Raw genomic sequence first — 22,650 nt, forward strand, 5'->3', positions numbered from 1 at the left:
TTGGCAAAATGTATTCATAATAAATAAGAAGTATTAAGAATTAATTACCATAACGAAGTAAAATATGTATTTTCATGCTGCAATGTTTTCAAAATTTCCGTTAGAATTCATTCATAATTATTACTGAATTTCATGTACACTTAGAGCCACATTTTACTTTGGATACTTTGAAAAAAAGTAGATTATATTAGTTAAAATCGTGATGCCATGTGATTTATATTTTTTCAGCTGTGGTGTGGTGACTCCAACGATTTTTTTTAAAGCAATTGCAGGGTTTTGTCGGTCGAAACTGCCGAAAATGCAAACAAGTCGTTCATCGCGGTATCCTTGCCTTGGTCCACACATCGGATCCGGATCTTTGAATCCATATGAACTGATGATGCCTCTGCTGAGAAGAAGATCGATACTCTTTTTCTGTGCCGCTATACGATTGTAGAAAATAAATTTGCTTCCATTGTCCTGGGAATTATAGAAATATCATAATTTCATTAGGTATTATGTTGCAAGTAAATGAATGAAAACAAGTGAGTATGATCTCTGATATTGTTTTTCATCTGAATTATATATTCTTTGAAATTGATTTTTACAAAACAAAGTTTTGGCTTCTCATTTGTAGGATTAACAAATCAATATTTTACTATAAAATTTGAATGATGTGCCTTTGTAAGAATCATTTACTCATAAAATGTGAATGTTGTGTCTTTGTAAGGATCATTTACTTTATCAGTTTCAAAGTATTTTATGAATGTATTCATAAATTATTTTGTAATTAATCATCGCCATTTTGACTTCTAACTATTAATGCATTCGGTCGAATTTTAATTTGCTGCTCAATTTTTCAGGACGAAAAAAATAATAATAAAATAAAAAATGCGCCGAATGTATTGATCTGAATATTTAATGAAAGTTAACTAACAGGTTTGTTAAATTTATTGTTTATGTTTATCATATTTCAGCATGTAGTGAATTCATCACGTGAATATGTGATTAATGTAATTAATTATGAAAATCAAACAATACAGGAATTACAAAATAATTATTAAACTTATTAACAGTATGTAAAATTATACTATCTTAAAGCATAATCAGTGGCAAGTCTAAATATACAAATACATAGTTCGCTACTTCTGAAGAACCTTCAAAATTTTAATTTCCTGGAAGCTCCAAAAATTTAATCCATGCTTTACTTGCTTCTTTAAATACCTAGAAAGAAAATTTTTGTAGAACATTGGTTATTTCTACAAACAGAATTTTAAATATATAATTATTGTTGCTTTTAATTTTGGATATTTTCAAAATTTTTTTGCTTAATGAGTTTAAAAGATAATAAAAATATTTTATTAATTATAGCAGAATTTCAAATTTGGTGTGATATTATTTTTTTCGAGATCAGCATTTCCATTAATAAATCATTTGTATTTTTAATGTTTAATTCATCCAAACTTATCTTTGTAACAAAATACAAAAGTAAAAATGAAGGTAAAAAAAATCTTCAATAGAAAAATTTCTATTCATCATTATTTCTGTCAAAGGGAAATTGAAATTTTTTAAAAATCATTTAATAGTGAATTTTGACAGGGTGTCTGTTTTTTACTATGTATTTTTATTTAAATATTTTAAGTTTATCTATTTTCATTGATTTATCTCAATAGAGGTATTTTCAGTAGAGTGATTGTTCGATTATGTGATGCGTGCAGGGCTCATGACTGAATATTTTTTATCAGAGGGAATAAATCAATATTTCATTCAGTGGTACTTAAAGAAATAATGCTCTTTTTAGCTTATAAATTAATGCAAATATGAAATTAAAAAAAAATAGTCTCTTTGCAGTTAATGTCTTTATGAGCTTTATCAGCATTAATGACAGATAGCCAAAACCAGAATGAACTTGGTATGTATCATGATACAACACATATAATTAGAATATATTTTTAACCAAAAATTTGTAATAGATTATCAAAAATGGATATAATGTTTCATTTATATTACTGATTTTTTTTCAACGTTTTGAATTATTATAGCTTATTGCTTGATATTTTTCATACATTTTTAATGACAGAGTTATTTAGTTTGAATGACATAGCTTATTTTGTTGATGAATATTTCATGGATAGTTTCTAGTTTTCTTTTTGAAAACTTAACTGGATATTTCAGTCACTATTATCAAAAGCAAATGGAACTGAGATCTATAGCTGTGTGCAGTTCTATAAAGAAAAAATAAATAAATAAAATCTTTATTTATTTTCTGTAACATGTTAAAATAAGGATTTTTTTTTGTGTGTGTGTGTGTGGTAGCAGGTGCTAAGGAGTGAATATTAAATAGCAAAATGCAATGCAAAAAAAAAAAAAAAAAGGAAGAGAACAAATGAAAGTTGTGTGTGTATGTTTTGGGGGGAGGGAGAGGTATATTATTTCAACTAGTAATTTCAAGCTGTTCCAAGATGAAACAAACACATCGGACAATTTTGTGAATAATTCAATAGGTTTGATACAATCATTCTAGAAAAATGTCTGATCCTGGCAAACGGAAAAGCTGTGGACATCTTCCAAGAAAATGCCAAACCATATGTTGCATAAGAAACTTTGAGAAAACTACAGAATGTGATATGAGAAATTCTCAATATCATATGGTATATTTTCTCTGAATCTTGTACCATCTGATTATCACTCTTTCAGTCTTTGCAGAACAGATTTAGAGAGGGGGGGGGGGTTATCTGAGAAGGATGTACAAAAACATCTCATCATCTTTTTTCAAAGAAAAATAGACCATTCTTCAAAAATGGAATTGGTAAATTTATAGGTTAATGAAAATCAATCATACAAAATAGTGGACATTATATTCTTGATTAATAAAGTTATATTGCCTGAATTTTGTTTGTTGAAGATCTGGCACTTACTTACATAATCATCTGATGGCATAATAATGAACATTATTAAACATGCTTAAATGTAAGTGTAGCAAGGCAACCTATTGGGATGATTCTGATGAATATTTCACTCATTTTTTGATAAGTAAATCAGAAATATAGTTTAGTACCTCAATAATTTTGTTTCAGATAAATGAATATTGTGTATGTAATATTATGTAATGAATATTATATATATATATATATATATATATATATATAATCTTTTTATTCAAAATTTTGAAACCATTGTTAAACGTACCATTGTCATACTTTAAAATAAAATATTAATTAAAAGATTATTTTCCATTTGTGTGATATTATAATAAGCTGGATACTAATACTGGATTACAAAAAAGCTTTTAAACTTTAAGGTTTGTCAAGTATTTATATATATTGATAGATAGATCTCTACATAGGCACATGTAGTTACAACATAGCTTGGGAGGTAGGGCACTCATTGTGTGTGTGGTATGTGAATTTATAACAAGACTGCAAGGATGTTGTTAGAGAAGAATGAAGCAGTACACACAAATGCTGAAATGGCAGAGATTATGGCCATGCTAAATTGGCATTTGTATCAGCACTGTTATCCAAGCAGATATTATAAATGTCTTATCTATTGACATCCAACAACAAGATCCTTTGATATTGAATAGCTATTGTAGTGAATAATGGATGACATTGTCATGTAAGATGATTTTTCATGTGAATTGGAATTACAAATTATTAGTGTTTTGCTACTAGATGCAATAAGAGTGATATTTTGCTGTTTGATGATGAACCTTTAATCTTATTTTATACAACATGCCCAAATAGTCAGAGCAGAAAATTGCTCCAAGCAATTTACCATGACCTTCAAAAATTGATTCATAAATAAAACTACTTCAAGTAAAAAAAAAAAAAAAATGATAAATATGTGTTGTTACACTTGTGAATATCTGGAAAGTCATGAGAATCAGTACATGAGTGTTGAGCTGATGTTATGGAAGATTATTTGCTCTCCCACGTCTTCTCTGAACCCAAATTTACTGAGGAATCAATAGGATGTTGATGGAGGAAATCTTTTCTAAGTTACTGTCTGTTGTCTCATCAATAATTCATTATAATGTTTAGTTTCTGAATGAGGAATAACCAGCATTTTTTCTCGGATGGTACAAACTTATTTTAGTGAATAGAATTTTAGGGAGATGGCTCGTCCAAAATGCTCTATAAAATCTCTGGATTTATTTTCTTTGATTACTTTCTTTAGCAATGTATGTTTTTTAAAACATTTATGATGTCAAACAAAAACTTTGTTGTGAGAGTCATTATAGCTGTTGCTGTATTCCATGCATGATCAGACATTTTTGAAAGTATTCTATTAAAAGTTAAAAGAAAGTGTTGTACTAAGCACCTTTATTGGATATTGTAAGCAATTAATTGTGCTCCTTTTTTTTTATAATGTGACATCGTGGCAAGTGTAATGTTGTTTCTCTCTAAAATTTGTATTCTTGTAAGCTCTTATTGCATTCCACTGCTTTTGATTTTATATTCCTTTCATTTCATTACTGTAATAGAACAGCAACTTTTAGCTGTTACTTATTATGATTGTGATCTCATTTTCTTATGTAAAAAATACTCAACTATGATGCCTAATTTATCCTTTATATTATCTAAGTAATCAACTTATATATCTTATTTTGAACTATTATCTGCTTATTTAGTACTATTTAATAGTATATTAGCTGCATGCTATTGTAGATCATATTCAAGAGAAATGAAAGAAATTCGTGAATGATTTTTGGTGATTTATTGCTAGGTAAGGTGTTATAAGCTGTGAAATCTACATAGATATTTTTTGGAATTAATCAATAAATATTTCTAATTTTTTTTTTCAAATATATATTTGTATAATTTCTCTATTTAAGATTCAGTTACAATCATTTGCTATATATATATTTTTTTGTATATATCTTAATGGTTGAACGATGACTGAATTGTTAAAAAAAAAAAAAAATCTACATAATTTCTTTCCTGTTGCTAGTCATCAGTGTTATATCAATAAACAAAAGTATTTTTTAGTGTAATTTGTAAACTACATGTAAAATAAATTTGATAGAATTGATTAAATTGCAAATAAAATAATAAAAACCTTAATTTCAAAATATCTTTTTCCCTTTATATCCTATTTTGTTAATTTGGTTTGGTTTTTCTTAGTGCATGATTATTCAAACCATGATAAAGCTTTGATATTATCATGTCTTTTTTTTAGTTTGTGGCTTATATCTTTTTTTTTTTTTTTTTCAAAATATTTTATAAGTATCTTAACATAGTAATATTCTCTGCTATTTTGAATTGTACTAGAAAATACTTAGATTCAAAATTGTTTGTGTGAATATTTATTTATTATTGCATTCTGCACTGCTTATAAATAGTAACTACAATTATTTGGCAAAGTTTGTACATGCAAGCTAGTGCACTGGTTCTAAGTTCTTTGACTGAACTACTGTATTTTTCTTCCATTAATAAAAGAATCAATTACGATAAAAAAAATATTATAAAAATGGAAGGATGATATATGATATGTAATAAAGAAATTAATTTAATTAAGTTAAGTTCGTTCGATAATTTTTTTTCCCCCTTGTATCCCTAAAATTATTTTCGAAAACAATTGTTCTACTTTTCCCATGTGTTATAAGTCTTTGTGAATGACAGATCTTTTAATTAGCCATGAAAAATTAGTGATGCTTCTTTTTATTTGTGAAAGCTATCAGGCTGTCCATTGTAAAGTTGTTTGAAAATAATTCCAAATTAAAATTTTTATTTAAATTTTTTACAGTTGATGAAGTTGTGGTGAGATAAATTATTTTAATTTATAAATAACAATAAAAAAAATTTAAATAATAAAAAATATCTTACGCTATTATGAATTGAATATTTTTGTTTTAATATTCAATTTTATTTAACACTAGCTGTACCCTACACTTTTTATTGTGGCTCAATCTGTTTAAATGGAAAAGAAAAAGAAAACACGTGTTTCAAATATGATTAATTTTACAATGTTTGTGAGTATACAATATTTTTTGTATTTCAATTGTCTGATATGCCGACTCGAGTACACTCAACATATAATTGTCCATTTAAGAAGAATCTATGTCTAAATCTAAACCGCACAGTTCTAAAGATTAGCTCAGGATTTTGTTGATGGTGATTGCAATTTCCAATTCGGATGGTATTTGCAATTTCTTAAATTGAAATGGCATATTTGTTGTAATCACAGGGATTTGAAAAATTGACGATATTTTTCATCATTGGAAAGTCCTGTCAGAATTGTTTCTTCTACAATGTTATTCGTAATTTTTTTTTTTTTTTTTTTTTTTTTTTTTTTTTTTTTTTTTTATGTACTGAAGCTACATAGTAGAGTATTTCAGGCAAGCATTTATTTCATCCGCTGATGTCAATTTAAAAATTACAGGCAATTTTTGCTGAAATTTCCTTTAAGCAATATTAATGCGTTTCCAAATAGTCTGACGTTTTTCTGCGCAGATCTTGCAATGATCCATGAAGAGCCTCGAGCGAATTTTTATTTGCCATTGGGCATTATCCCAAACAGTAAGTTGGAATTTGTGCAATACTTATCCCATACCGATGGTTTTGTGCTGAATGAGACGCGTGAAGATAGAACCTGGGACATTTTGGGTTAGCAGTCCAGTAACAAACCGATTTTGCTAAAACAGCTGTTCGGGCAGAAGCGCTGTTACTGGCTTATATGCGATTCACCACAGTACTCTCCCTCCAGTGAGGCGAAGGGGAGACGAACGATATTGCGTTGAGTGGTGATGTATTGAGTAGTAGCTGTTGTCTTAATGGGCCGTACCCTTATTCGAGTAGCGCCAAGCGTTATGGCGAGAGTTTGTGGGTGCCGATGCGCCAAGTGTGTCTGGCGACTTAGGGTTGCTGCGTCACGTGAGTCTGACGACTTTGCTGCGCCAAGTGAGTCTGGCGACTTTGGTTGCGGGTAGATGGCGCCACAACAGCTGATCAGAAGGTTGAAGGTTCAGAGGTCCCAGGTTCTATCCTCACGCGTCTCATTCCGCACAGTTTGAAAATGTTGCATATAGGAGTTTCAATTAATTGTATATTCCGTGGTAATTTCAAAGAGGAATAAGTACTTTTTTCAAATAACGGTCCTTCCGACAATCTGATAATGTTGCAGATATTCCGGGCATAAAAGCTTAGGTTTTAATTGCTGTCAGAATCAATCTAATTAGGAAAGTAATGTTTTACAAGTTCTTCCTTGCGCATTGTAATATGATAGAGTTGGATTATTCCAAAGAAACAGACCGATTTTTAAACCGAATTGGTTTATTTCTTTTTTGACACAATAGAGACGATCACTACATAACATCACTTTACAAAGACTAACATTTAAACATGAAACATTTTAAATTTTAATAAGCTATTCCTTCCGGTGTTCCTTTTTCACGCATACCTCCTCATTCCGCTTCACGCTTCTTTCTCCACGTTGCCACTCAGCACCAACTAAATTTAGTTTCTGTCGCCATCTCACCAAAATGTCTAATCCTTTAGTACTTTACAGTCTATTCCTCCCCTCCTGGGAAAACTTTTTACGATATCAGAGAGAAAAGTTGCTCTTTTGTAACCTGTAAAACTTCACTGAAGTTCAGTCTTGGATTAGGAAAACAAAAATAGTTTGAATATACTGTGCATAAGTTCACTTCTTGATTATGGAAAATTCAGCAGAAGTAATAGTTAGTACCAATTCTATCTGAATTTAGTACTTTTAATTAGTATTTGCACAGCAACTTATCCCCACTGAACTTTACATAAAAATAATACATTTAAACCAAATACATAATACAACACTATTATAAACTAAATGATAATACAGATAAACACTAAACGCAATAAATGCAAATAAGGAACTGTAAATTTCTTTTCCAATTATTATTGGCAATAAGAGATATTAAATTATAAGACTTAAGGGATACGGCTCAAACTATCGGCATTCTCATGTTTTCCCTTACGATGGACAATTTCATAATTAAAGGATTGTAATATTAGCGCCCATCTTAAAAATCATGGATTAGTTCCAGAATTTTTCTCTGACCATACCAACGGATTATGGTCGGTTTGTATGATAAATTTTTGTTGTCCATCAAGATAGCACTTCAGTTTCTGCATGGTATAAATGATGGCAGCACACTCTCTTTCTGTAGTACTGTACTTTTGCTCTGCAGATGAAAATTGCTTGCTCAGGTACATGATGGGATGTTCTTCGTCATTGTCACTTACTTGAGTGAGAACAACTCCAATACCAAGATTGGAATCATCACACTGAATGATGAATTGTTTTGAAAAATTAGGACAGTATAAAACAGGATTTTTAGAAAGTTTTTCTTTAAGTTCTTCAAAAGCCTTTTGACAGGAACTATTCCACTCAATAGTTGATTTTCGACAACGACCTTTTAATAGATTTGTTAGTGGAGCTGAAATTACAGAAAATTCAGGTATATATTTCCTATAGTAACCGGATAAACCCATAAAAGCTCGGATTTAAGTCTTATTAGTGGGAGTAGGAAAATCTTTTATGGCCTGAACTTTTAGTTCTCCAGGTGTTCTTTGTCCTTGTCCGACTGAATGTCCAAGATATTTCACATAAGAAAACCGACATTTAGATGGTTTAATGTGCAATTTTGCTGTACTCAGCCTATGGAATATGTCTTCCAGGTGTGTTAAATGCTCTTCCCAGGTTTGGGAAAAAATGGCGACGTCATCTAAATAAGGCACAGCATAGTTATCACAGTTTATCAATAAGCTTGCCATAAGTCTACTAAAATCATAAGGAACATTTTTCAAACCAAAAGGGAGACGTAATGGTTTGAACGTGCCAAAGTTAATAACAAAAGCAGCATACCTTTGGCATTTTTATTTGAGCCGCTCAGAAGCCAATGCGGTTAAGTCCAAAACACAAAAATTGAGAAAATTAATGTTTTTTGATACATTAGTTTTTAAAATTCTTGGTTTATTAATTTAATTAGAAAAGTGTATAAAGTCTTTTTCCGAGGTGTAAACTCTGCAAAAAAAAACAAGATATGTACAGGATGTGCAAATAAAAACGTAAGTATTTATTGAAATAATGACAGCATCTTAAAAATTTTAGGACTTATACCTTTTGGCAGCTGAAAAAGATTAGAAATTTATGTAAAAATAATAAAATAACATTTATTGTCATAAGTTTTATGTGTATATCAAACAATTCTAATTAGAAGTAACGGTTACAGTTACTATGAATTTCTTGTTTTTCAGTGTTACCAACAAATATCGAAAGAAGAATAATTTAATTTTTATTTCAAAGTTTATGTAAAAAAAAATATTGATAAAAGGTGGACTTATTCACAATGGCTTCTGAAATTATTAAACAATATATTCAGAAGCTATTAAAAAAGGGGCTGTCTAACCTAGAAAAAAGTAACCAACGAGTAAATCCTTTAATAACTAAGAAGATTATTATTTATTTCATCAAAATTTTCCAAAATCAGAAAATATCAAAAAATGGACTTAACCGCATTGGCTTCTGAGCGGCTCATTTAACACGCGGATATTGGCAGATACCGTTAAGTACAATACTGTTATATATTTAGCAGAAGATACTTTCTCTATCAGTTCTTCTATGTTAGGCAAAGGGGAAAATTTTGTTCGAGTGATTTTATTCAAACGCGATAATCAATGCAAGGTCTCGCTTCTTTTCCAGGAGCTTCTACCAATATTAGGGGAGATGTAAAGTCCGATTCCCCTGGTTCGATTACTTTTAGTGTCAGCATCTTTTCTACTTCAGCTTTTAAGATTTCAGATTGTCACGGATAGTCTATAAGGTTTGGAGCAAATAGGTCTCTCATTTGCTCGATATCATGTTCAGCTAAATCTGTGCATCCAGGTACAGTTGAAAATGTTTTGAAGTATTTTCTTATCAGTTGACCAAGCTCAATCTTCTGATTTTCATCTAACCCAGGATTTGATTCTATCTCTTTCCAAATTTCGGATAATTAAGAATCTTTAGTTTCTAATTCAAGTTTTGGTATTGTTTCTTCTTCTTCTGAACCAACTTTTCTCTAGACTCAGTAAGTTCACGTTCTCTTGTTGAAAATAAGGCTTCGACATATTCGCGTGATAATAGGCCCTAGTGTTGCTTCAAACGGGACGTTAATAAAACTAAAAAAATATTCGCGTGTTGCACTTGTGTTTTATCGTTGTTTGGGTAATGCACAACGAAATTTGTCTCTGAAAGCCGTTTTACAATCTTCCCTGGTCCAATCCAATTTACTGATAGTTTATTAGGCTTGACGGAGCTATTATCAAAACGAAATCTCCTTTAAAGTTTGGCTTTTCAGCCTTAATATCATACCAGAGTTTCTGCTTCTGTTTTGCTTCCTGCATATTTTCAATTGCTAGTTCTGGACAATGTTTCATTCTATTCATTATCTCAAAAACATAAGAAATTACACTGTTTTCTTCTTCACTTTGTTCGGTCAAATTTTCATAAAGTGACATCATATGAGTTCTTAAATCGCTTCCGTGAACTAATTCTGCTGGACTAAAGCCAGTACTATCATGAATGACTGTTTTTCATGCAAAAAGTGAGTGAGGTAAAACCTTCTCCCAGTCTTCTCCAGATTCTAGACAAAGTACACGAAGTATTCGTTTCAGAGTTCTGCGCATCCTTTCAACAGGGTTGCTTTGGGGATGTCGAACCGAACTTCTTACAACACGAATTCCAAACTTGTCCAAAAACACTCATGAATGATGTTCCTTGATCACTTTGTAATTCTCGTGGAAAGCCAAGACGACTGAATATCTGTAGTAGGGTATTTACAATGGTTGTGGAACACAAATTTGGAGCAGGAATCGCATCGGGTTATTTAGAGGCTAAACATACCACAGTTATAAGGTACTTAATTCCAGAAGTACTCTCGGGTAAAGGTCCACAGGCATCAATGTTTAGTTTAGTGAATATTTCCGTAATGACGGGAACAATTTTCACAGGTGCTCTTTTCTTGTCTTAAGGTTTCCCAACTCGTTGGCAAGAGTCACAGGTTTTGATAAATTTTTCTACATCATTGCAGCAGTTAGGGGGAAAAAAAAGTCTTGAATAAAGCATCTTTAGTTTTCCCAACACCAAAATGTGAAGCAACACTTTCGTGACAAACAGTCATTAGTTGCTCACGAAATTTTTCTGGTACAACCAAAAGTTTTCTTTCAGTCCCATTTTTTATCAGTTTTCTTGTAGAACAGCATATTGTTTTCCAAAATGTATTTGTTTGCTTTAGAAGTCTTCTTTTGTGCTTCAGCTATAAGTATTTTTAATTCTTTGCCCTTATGTAGCTCTTTGGCAAATACTATAGGAGAATTTTTAATGAGATCTTGTACAGTAAGTTCTTTAACCACAGGCAAAATCTCTTCCTCTTCATTTTTTTCATTCCTTTCCAGTGATTTCATTCACTTCTTCGTCAAGTTGTTCAACAGGTTGGGTTCCATCCTTTTTTATTTCCAAAAACTTCTTCTGAGCTCTAGTTTCTACCGCATTCAACATATGCACTTTTACATCTTTCTTGGTTTTTAAGTCTTCAAACAAAGCAGCAGTCTTATTTCCAAGCAAATATCTGCGTGGTCTAAAGAATCTCGTATGACAGCAGCTTTTGTTATTATGTGTCCCATCTCACAATCCAACTCGACTTCTACAAGAGGCAAGCATACTAAGTTTTCTTCTAAAGGGGTTCTTAATCAGACCTCTTCATTTGTATACATATGTAGTTTTACATACTTGTTGCAGATTAAATCAAGAGTAGCACCTGTATCGCGCAAAACTTTCATCTCTACTCCAGTTACTTTAACAATACTAGTATAACGTGACATCAGTTTATCGAAGCTCTCGTCAGCCATAACATGTGAAATATATTCCACAGTTTTCTTTAGCTTATCGCACTGGGGGTCTAAGATGATAACTGGATCCACATTCAAAGCAACGTAAAGGTTTTCTTCTGTCGAAATCCTTTTCTTTTGGTTTATCCTGCGATGCTTCAGGTTTCACTTGAAATTTAGGCCTAAACTCTTTTGCATTTTCTCTATTTTTGGAGTTATGAAAGTTTTCATTTTGGCTTCGAAAATTAGGAAAATTCTTCTTAGGAACATCTTTCCTTTTAAAGCTTTCTTTAATACTTTCAAAATCGTCCGGCTTTTCTGCTAAATCTAAAGGGGTGGTAAATTTAAGCCAGTCTTCCAGAAAATGATCTCTCACTTGAGCTGGTACTCGAAACTTCAGCTGCTCAGTCACCATCAGGTCCTTAAGTTGTTGAAATGTCTCCACCTTTAACTCAGTGATCCAGTCAGTAAAGTAGCTATAAAGTTCTTGAGCATAATTCCTCCAAGATTTGTCGTTTGACTTATGGTGTCTATAGAAGCATTGTTTTAATTTTTTATCATTCAATTTATATCTTTTTAAAATCAAACGATTTACAAAGTCAGTCATTCGCATCACTAGGTGATTCTCTGGCCAGCATATTTGATAGCTCTGGCGGTAAAACTGCTAAAAGATAAGCTACCCAGTGGCTTTTTGGCACTTGAGCTATTTCTGCTTGTCTTTCAAACTTTATTAAATATAGTGCCATTTCATCTTGCTTTTCGTCAAATTTGGGTGTAATCTGAGTAAGTTGCATACTTGGATTTTTTTCATTTCTTCTTTCTGATTCATTCCTCTGCTTGGAATCTCGGGTGGATCCTAGCACAGCCCACCTCGTGGCGTCTTTTTGAATTCTCGCCAAACGAGTGGCGATAATGTCGCCAATGTGGCAAACTAGACGGATTTTTTTAATTTATTTATTATATTTATTTTTATTATTATTTATTTATTATTTTATTATTATTTATTTATTATTTTATTATTATTTATTTATTATTTTATTATTATTTATTTTAATTATTATTTCTGGCCTTCAAGTATCGTTTTTTAATTGAAAAATAATAATAACAAATATTCAATTAGTAGTCAACTTGGCGAGATTTCAAATAAGTCGCCAAGAGGTGGGCCCATCTAGGATTTTACCGGTATCTCTATTTAAAGTTCGAATTTCTTCAGTTCCAGTTCATGTTGTCTTGCCTCCCGGGCTAGGGCTATTTTTTTCTTCGTCTTGCTGTTTCCGGTCATCAATAACCGTCTCTAAAATTATTTTCACCTCTTCTTTATTGCATGCCTCACTAGACAAAATTAATTTTTTAATGTCCGGAACTTTACTAGAAGAATCAACTTCCAATCCTAATTCCTCGCAAATCTCTATTAAACCGAACTTCCTAGCTTTTGCCAAATACGCCATGATTTCGAGAGAAACAAGATCGAATGCTTTTCAAAAAGAAAATAAAAATAAGACGAGTAAAAAGGAGCTTATTTATCGGTAATAGATTTAACTAAAAGTAGTTATCGATTTCACATTACCAACAGGCAAAAAAATGTATACTTAAATTATAACTAATGCATATATATATAGCACCCCCGTATTCTATTTTTCAAAAGTTTCAAGTAATTAAAATATTAACTACATCACCAGAGTAGTCAAACAAGCATAGAAACAAAACGCTTTTCAATCTAAATTCAATAAAATATACATCAAGTTTAACTCATGAAAATTTCTCTTCAAAAATTTACGAAAGAAATAAATTTCATTTACTTTCAACTTTAAATAAACATAAATCTTCAAAATAAATGCTAGCAATATGTGTGTGTTCAAAAAAAAAAAAAATTATCAATTTCACCCCTTACTCGAAACTAATAATAATTTCTTATTTTTGTATAAAACAAAAAAAAATTATTCAAAATATTTCAATGTAATATATCACTTTTCAAATATAAGAGTATCATGGAAACAAAACCATTACATATATATATATTTCTTCAGAATAACTTCTATTCGAAAATAAAATATTCCAAAACAAAAATCAGAATAAAATAATTCCGTTAGTATTCTCAATCGACAGGAATATAAATTTTACCAAGCAACTCATAAAAACAAATTATTATGCGATCCGATCTGCTAAATAATTTATACATTTAACCTTGAGAAACTTCGGATCAAAATGAGTCAGCTTTCGTAACAGAGACGATTTGTTTTTCTTTCAAATTATACTGTAGGCATATTCTTTCCTTTAAAGAACACAGTAACAGTAAGAAATTTATATACATATCAGTTTTTCTTACTACTAACTTTTACTTTGATACCAAAACAAGAGTAATCATTCAAATTCTCAAAATAAAATTATCATTCGGTATACTTTTTTTAAACACAAAATAACTCAAAAATATCAAAATTCACACCAAAAACACAAATTCTAAAAATAATATTTCGTTCTGCCAACCAAAAGGCTATAATATGGTAGCGTTGGATTCTTCCAAAGAAACAGGCCGATTTTTATACCGAATTAGTTTATTTCTTTTTTGTCACATAGGGACGATCACTAAATTACACAACTTTACAAAGACTAACATTTAAACATGAAACATTTTAAATTTTAATAAGCTATTCCTTCCGGTGCTCCTTTTTCACGCACGCCTCCTCATTTCGCTCCACGTTGCCACTCAGCAACCAACTAAATTTAGTTTCTGTCGCCATCTCACCAAAGTGTCTAGTCCTTCAGTACTTTACAGAATCTAAGGGAAAAATTTCTCTTTCTGACATTTTGATAGCAATGTCGTTGAAATTCTAGACACAAGATATGATGCATGTCATTTTCGGATGGAACTGTTACCAGAATTAATCTGATTAAGAATGTGTTACCAGTTCCTTATAGCGCATCTAAGAAGAAGATTTCTTCAGCATCGTTCTTGACAATTTATATTATTTGATAGCAAATGTATTTTTTTGCTGTAGCATTTGCTTAAGATTATTTCCTTACATATACGACAAACGATCACCCTTGTTTTAATTTTGTTCGTCTCATTTTTACATCGAACGAAGCAGTAGCAGATCGATTCGGTAATAGGATTCCCATTTGATTGAGAATTTTGTCCGCGATTGGATAAACTGTGTTCACTTGCACTCGGAAAGATAGACAAATTTTCCCTGAATGGATTTAAAATTTCATTAAAAAAATAACAAATTTGTGCCTATTTTTGAATTTTTGGCTATTTTTTGAAAAAGTAGAATAATATTGCTTTAACTATGGATACGTAGTACTATAGGAACTTCATTTCAGTTTATTGATTTTATGAATTTTTAATTATTAAGGCATCTGTTTTTGTAGATAAGATTTCCACTTTCTTGTATACGAAGTATAGAAAAAATATTTCGAACTGGAGATTTTAACGAATCATCACGTTTCAGACGATTCTGAGTATGAAAAACCCCTTTTTAGCTTTATGTCATTTTGTCTGTGATCTTTATAACTCACAAATAGAGGTTATTAGATGAAATTTGGTAAATAGATTTCAAACCGATTTCTGTCTAATTGAACGGAATCCATTCAGAAGAAGTCTGACTTCTAGCTCTTTGATTATAAGTGAAATCAATAATTATATAACTTACAGAGCTAGATATATAAAATTTAGTTCACAGATTTAGCATCTAAAATGTGGATTCGAATTTTAAACCAAATCTGTCAGAAGATTGACCTTCTATCTGTACTTCTGTACTTTCGCATATATTTAAACGAATAAGTCATAAACGCAGTGACGTAAATCAATGAAATTCGGTGTACGATCTTGTGGTTACAGTTGTAGTTCTGTGTCAAATTTTGGTTTCAATCGGTCGGGAAAAAAATATGTTGAATTGTATATTCGGACGATAGATTCGATAAACATGCTAGATAATAGTAAAAATGTACATTTCGTGACTGTTGTTCGCCAAAGCCAAACGTATTCGCGTCTGAACTCAAGATCTACAATTTTATGCGTGCGAAAAGGAATAAGACCTGTAGAGTATGCTAGAAATTTTCATGCTCACAATTTTTGCAGTTATTATTATTGTTATTAATATCATTTATCCTTAAAATTAGCTAAAAACATTCTATCAGCATTCTAGTTTTAATTTTAATTTTTGGAATAATTTAACAATGGATAAATTGTTTTACTGCTGTTTCTCTCTAGTTGGTTTAAAACCCATTGTTCTCGTATGTAATTAGAAACATGGGATTTTTTCTTTCAAATTGTTGAAATGCATTTCTTATCCAACATTTGTTCATGCAAAAAATCACAACTTTTTTTCCCCTTTACAGGTTGGAACATTCAGAAGAATTTAACATTGAAGATATTCGTGCTAAAATGTATGGAAAGGTACTTAACCAACAGTGAAATAATTTTCCATATCGCCAAAAACAAATATTATCCCTCCAAAAATCGGAAAGCTTTAATAATTCAAACACTGAAAGAGAAAACACCTTGAAAGAGAAGATAAAAAGCAGTAAGTAGACAGTATGGCCATATTTTACACGCCACTGATATTTTCCTTATACTTTCTTCCAATTCCACAAGATTGCATTTTGGAACCATCACTAAAGAAATGGCACTGATAAAAGTCGCCATTGTCAAGCTGAAAGTATAAATTTATTGAAGCGATGCGACTGTGAGATCGCTAGTTTTGCGAAGAAAGTGGAAGAGAAAGTATCGTTACTTATATTACCTAAAATAATGAAAAAGGAAAATTTTCAATATATTACATAATTCTATTGGGCTTAAATACTAAAATGGGGGAACCGTCTTGTATCAACTTTAATCGAACCAGAACATTTCTTAGATCAACTTCGTTGAACATCTGTAGGAATTGTGGATTATCATAAAACAGCCGAAACATTAATACAACAGAAACGAATAGATATTAGAATTAGTTATGAATTAACATGTCTACATGATGCTCCGAAAATATCTGCAAATATTTGAAAAGGGGGAACGGGTAGAGGGAATTAAAATAAGCATTTTTTGTCTGAATATGTGTCCGGAAATGATGCTTGTAAGCACCAGTAGATGGAGTAGGTTTGGAGCACCTATGAATAAAAGATCGTTTGGTCGCTAGGATTAGAACAGCATGAAGTGCTTTATAAACACAGAGCTTGCAGATATCCATCTGATGTATGGGGCAGCGGACAGAAATGGACTAGCTGCTCAGAGGCTGTACAGGGAAAGATTTCCTAGTAGATAACTATCGAATTGATGAACATTTGAGCGTGTCCATCGCCAGTTCTGCGAAATTGGATTTTCCACTGCGAGCAGGCGGGATGTGGGTAGAAGCGTCCAATGCCAGCAATGGAAGAAAGTATTTTACTTGCAATTGAACGGAATCCTGTTGTAAGCACGAAAAATATTTCGCGTAACTTGGGTGTGAGGTGTGCGCTTGTATGGGCTATTCTCCATGATGAAGGCATGCGCCCATTTCACTTACAGAAAGTATAAGCATTAAATGTGGATGACTATCCTTTAAGTGCAGAGTTTGCTGCTTGGTACCTGCAACAGCCTGACTTCTCCGGATACATGCTATTCACCGACGAAGCGACATATACACGACACGAGATGGAATGTTTAGTGACCATTCACATGTTTGCGCGCTTGACAATCCGCATTCAACAAGATTACATGCAATTCCAGCGGAGATGTTCCATCAATATTTGGACTGGTATGGTTCATGATTATCTGATCGGACTGCATATCTTTCCGATGCCTCATATGGACGGACGGACGCACTTACTCCATCTTCCTGCGAGAGACATTGTCCAAATTGATGGCCGACGTCTCTGCTTTCATTCAGTGACGAATCTGGTTTCAGTATGATAATACTCCTGCACATTTCAGAAGAGATGTGCGGAATTACCTGGACGCAACGTTTCCATACCTCTGGATTGATAGAGATGGACCCGTTTTTTGATACCACTATCACCAGATTTGTCATGTTTAGATTTTTTTTTGTGAGGGGCATTTGAAGAACACCCTTTACTCAATCCCCATTGCCTCCCCAGTACTTGCCGTCGGACTGTCTGTTGCTGCTGGGAATGTCAGGGATGTGCTTGGTATCTTAGAAAATTTACTGTCATCAGTGCACCGACAGTGTGAATCATGTTCGTGTTGGAGGTAGATTCCTCTTTTGATCATCTGCAGTAAAACCGCGCTTATTAAAAAGATCGTTGTGATATTTCCACGAGCCTGTCTTTATTTCGCTATTTATATTTTATTTGCGACTAGCGCTTAAACGGCTCTTTCCGGACATACTTTCTGTTACAAAAAATACAAAACAAAAAAATGGTTTTTGGTCCCTTCCTTCCCCTTTTCAAATATTGGCTGATATTTTCGGAGCACCCTGTATTTGCTGAGTATCAAAATGTGTTGATGATTCTCGCTTGTAACATTTGTAAATTTTGTTACCCGAAAATCTTTGAAGATTTTTTTTTTTTTTTTTTTTTTTTTTTTTTTTGCAAGTACCAAGTCATTTGAAAATTTATAATATGGGTAGTAATAGCAAGATTTTGTTCAAGTTTCATTTTCGGTACATGCGGTACAGAGGGTGTCAGTTTAGTGCTTAAAAATTCAGAAAGTAACTTAGAAAGACGAACATTTTTTTGTGAACATGGACTTAATCTTTGTTTGAAATTAGCGGAAGAAGGGAAATGGTTTTTACTTGAACTGTGCATTATCGAAAGAAGTCAAGATGAGACTAAAAGGCATTTTTAAGAAGTCTCTTTGGCAACATGAATGCAAAACGCTTAAAAATTGGGGCTGGTTGTTTCGTTTGATAGATAATGCAAATATAGAGGACTGCTCATAATTTGGAATATGAGTTAAGTGGTTTTATTTTTGAATCTTTCGAATTGTGTGGGAAATTTCATGTAGCTAACATTTTCTCTGTAAATTGCACCCTCCCCCTTTGATTAGAAAAAAAATTATATTGAAATGTCTCTGAAAAAAATTTGAAAAATATCCTTGCATGGGCTCTTCTTTTACATTTATTATACATGTTTACAGTGAAATAAATGTTTTAAATGAATCTTCATAAAACATATCATGACCTTGTTAAATATCAAGCAACTTTTCCTCCCTTTTATAATAATATTTCTTTTATGAAGATACTTCGAAACTTTTTTCGGGTGCCATGAAAGCGAAGAAACTGAGGACAGCTCAACTGTAAAACATGAAGCATTTTTGTTTTCTCTTTCAAGCAAGAAACTTTTTATTGTGATATAATTTTTGGTATGCAATCATGAATAGTCACCTTCAGACGAATATTTTACATAAGAATCCTATATTTTATTTTTCGAGTAAGAATAATCTAATGGTCTAGCAGTTAGTTTTATTTTTATGTTTGTGAATGCAACATATATTATTTTGAAATACCAAAATCGATATTCTGTATCAAGAAAATATCGATATTCTTCAGTGGTTGTCATCATTCTCGTAATTGCTTGGTGTGTATTCGAAATATTTGTTAGATATTATTATTTCTTACTTACAGTGGCTCAAAAAAATTTAGAGTACACTTTACTTTTACTTGCTAAATCCGACTTTCAATATAAATAACACATTACCGGGAAGTGCAAACATGTTTTTATTTTAACACATAAATGGTTTAATTTAGAGTAAAAATAAAGAAAAATCAATGAAAAACTTCTAAATTGAAAAGTTTCAGAAGCATTTTAAATAAACATACGCAGAATTTTGCCGCAAAAAATTGAGAATACACCAATGAAATTTTTGTAATATCTCGCACAGAAAGAACGTGTCAGTATTTCGTTGCATGTCTTTTGGTTTTTATAATGGCCTCTAAACGTTGTGGTACCGATTTGACGAATTTTTGGTTGTATCTGTAGATATTTTACTCCATTCTTCTTGCACCACTTGTTTTAAATGGATTTTGTTTCTATTTTTTGTGTTTTTGGACCACTGCTTCGAGTGCGGCCCACAGATATTCAATGGTATTTATGCCGGGGTAATGTGGTGGTGTGTGTAGCTTCTATTTACGATGAAAAAAAAAAAAACCCGCCATATTTTGACATTACATGCATTCTGTTTGGGGTTGTTGTCCAACTAGAAAATGAAATTTACATCTAAACTCAAATTTTAAGCATTTTCCTTTAGATTGCTGCGAAGTATATCCAAATAAACCCTATCTTTTATAATGCCATCTATAAAAATTAATTTCCTACCCCGGATGAAGCCATGCAACCTCAAATCGTGACGGAGTCACCATCATGTTTAACTGTAGGACGTAAATTTTTTGGATCCAAAGCAGTATTAAGCTTTCTCCATACATTACGATGGCTGTCACTGTCAAAAATGTTCAGTTTTCTTTCATTATTAAATATAGCTTTCTTCCAAAGGTTATTGGTCTTCAATTGATGAGTTTTTGCAAACTTCAAATGCTTTTTCTGAATTTGCAAGCTGACGAACGGTTTCTCTCTAACAATGCGACTTTTATATTCAGCTTGTCTAATGGCATTTCGCGTAGTTTCAGCACTTACACTTCTGCCTATGATTTGAAAGATTTCTGCAACAAGTTGGATGAACCATATGGTCGCAACAATCTAAAGAAAAGTATTAAAAATTTGGGTTTAGATGGAAATTCCATTTTCCAGCAGGACAACGACCCCAAACAGAATGCACGTAACGTCAAAATGTGGTGTCTTTTTCATTGTAAACAGCAGTTACACATACCAGCAATTACACACACCATCACAGTACCCCGACATCAATGCCATTGAATATTCATCGGCCATACTAAAAAGTGGTTCAAAAACACAAAATTAGAAACAAAACTCATTTAAAACAAGTGTTGCAAGAAGAATGGAGTAAAATATCTTTAGATACCACCAAAAATTGGTCGAATCGGTACCATGACATTTAGAGGCCATTATAAGAGTCAAAAGATACTGACACGTTCTTTCTATGCGTGATATTGCAAAAATTTCATTAGTGTATTCCCAATTTTTTGAGGTATGCTATATATATTTTCTGAGGCAAAATGCTTCTGAAATTTTTCAATTTAGAAGTTTTTTGTTGATTTTTCTTTATTTTTACTCTAAATTAAGCCATTTGTTATGTGTAAAAATAAAAACATGTTTGCACTTCCCGGTAATGCGTTATTTATATTGAAAGTTGTATTTATGAAGTAAAAGTAAGGTGCACTCTCAATTTTTTGAGTCACTGTACATCGTAATATCAGATCGATCGGCATATGCCATCATTTAACATGCATTAATAATGGTGAATAAATTTCAGTACAAATATTTTGATTACATTAAGGCAAAACTACAATTTAAAAAAAATCATATTAAGACATATTATGACATGTATCAAAATAAGAGAAAGTTTGTAGTATATATACATATATATAGCAAATATAAATAAATTATTGAACCTAAAAAGAACAATACATTCTACACTCATGTCTATAAATTAAGAATAATGCAAGTTCAGGAAAAGAAAGAGTTAGAAGCAAAACAAATGTTGTAAAGCCTATTTATTAAACAAAAAGTAAAGAGAAAAAAAGATGCTATATGTTTGATATCATTAATAATAATTGCGATTTTTTGCTCCCTGTAGCAAATTACAGAAGAAAAAAACTGTTTACAAAAACCAATATTACATGGATGGTATGATGGTTAATACATAGTATGTCTCCCAGATGATTCAATACAGTCCGTACAACTCCTTGGCATGCTGCGTATCAAATTATCGATCTGATCTTGGGGAAATATTACACCATTCATCAAACAATGCTCTCCAAAGTTCCGGTAGACATGCAACTCGTCGGCTAAGCATGTCTCACACATGCTCTGCTGCATTCAAGAATGGTGTAATGCTGGCAATTCGATACGGGTGATATTCTCCGATCAAATACCTTCGTTTACGGTGTTTGCACGATTAGGACGGGTGTTGTCATCCATAAACACGAATTCTGCGCCCATGGCGCCCCGAAACAAGCTTGCATGTTGTTCCAGAATGACGTCCCGATAGATTTGGCCTGTCATGGTTCCAATTTGAACATGCAGGTCAGTTCTGGAACCCAGAATAATTCCTCCAAAACCAAGCAATCCTGCACCACCGTAACGGTGTTGTTCAATGATGTTCTATTGGTGGTAACGGGTAGCTGGCGTACCATATGAAAGTTCGGCGAGAATCAGATTGCAAGCTAAACCTGGACTGTTCGGAAAACATCACACAAGCCCACTGTTGCAGTGTCCACAATGCATGCTCTCTACTCCAGGCTAACCGCAGGCGACAATGAGATGCTGTAAGTGGAACACATCTGACAGGCCTACGAGCATATAGACCAATCTTCCCTAAGCATTTGTTCACGGTCTGCCCTGAAACTGTTCTACCAGTGGCTGGAGAGAGCTGACGAGATAGGTCTGATGCTGTGCTCCGTCTGTTTCGTTTGGCAGTAACTGCCAAATACCGGTCCTCATTCGGCGTTGTAACTCGGGGGTGACCTGTGCTGTAACGTTTACTCACATTACCATCATCTTGGAATCGTTGCCAAAGCCTGGAGATGACACTTTGGGCGATTTCAAAATCCTCGGATACTTCCAGCTGGGTACGCCCACATTCCAGAAGGCCAATAATTCTACCACTTAAAAAATCATTCAAATGCGTCCTTTGTTCATAACTATGCGGTTATTGCACTGAAAGGCTTATAAAGCGCTTGCGAACAATTTTACATTTTTTTTTTCTGTACTCCTTATATATCACTCTCTTACATTCTCGTCATTGTAACGTATT

At 32.3% G+C, this 22,650-nt stretch overlaps 1 protein-coding gene across 2 annotated transcripts in view; it reads left to right on the top strand.

The window, feature by feature from the left end:
* Positions 1–365: 365 nt before the first annotated feature.
* LOC129971815 (uncharacterized) overlaps positions 366–22,650 on the top strand; it is a 28,541-nt gene continuing 6,256 nt past the window's right edge. Inside the window, exons 1-2 of one of the 2 annotated variants that reach the window (XM_056085793.1) lie at positions 366–524; positions 16,167–16,351. The gene's annotated coding sequence lies outside the window, so the exon portion shown is untranslated. The remainder of the gene's footprint in view (positions 525–16,166; positions 16,352–22,650) is intronic. The other variant, XM_056085801.1, reaches the window with a different exon arrangement.

This window comes from Argiope bruennichi, chromosome 1, assembly GCF_947563725.1.
Source record: "Argiope bruennichi chromosome 1, qqArgBrue1.1, whole genome shotgun sequence".
Lineage (NCBI taxonomy): Eukaryota > Metazoa > Arthropoda > Arachnida > Araneae > Araneidae > Argiope > Argiope bruennichi.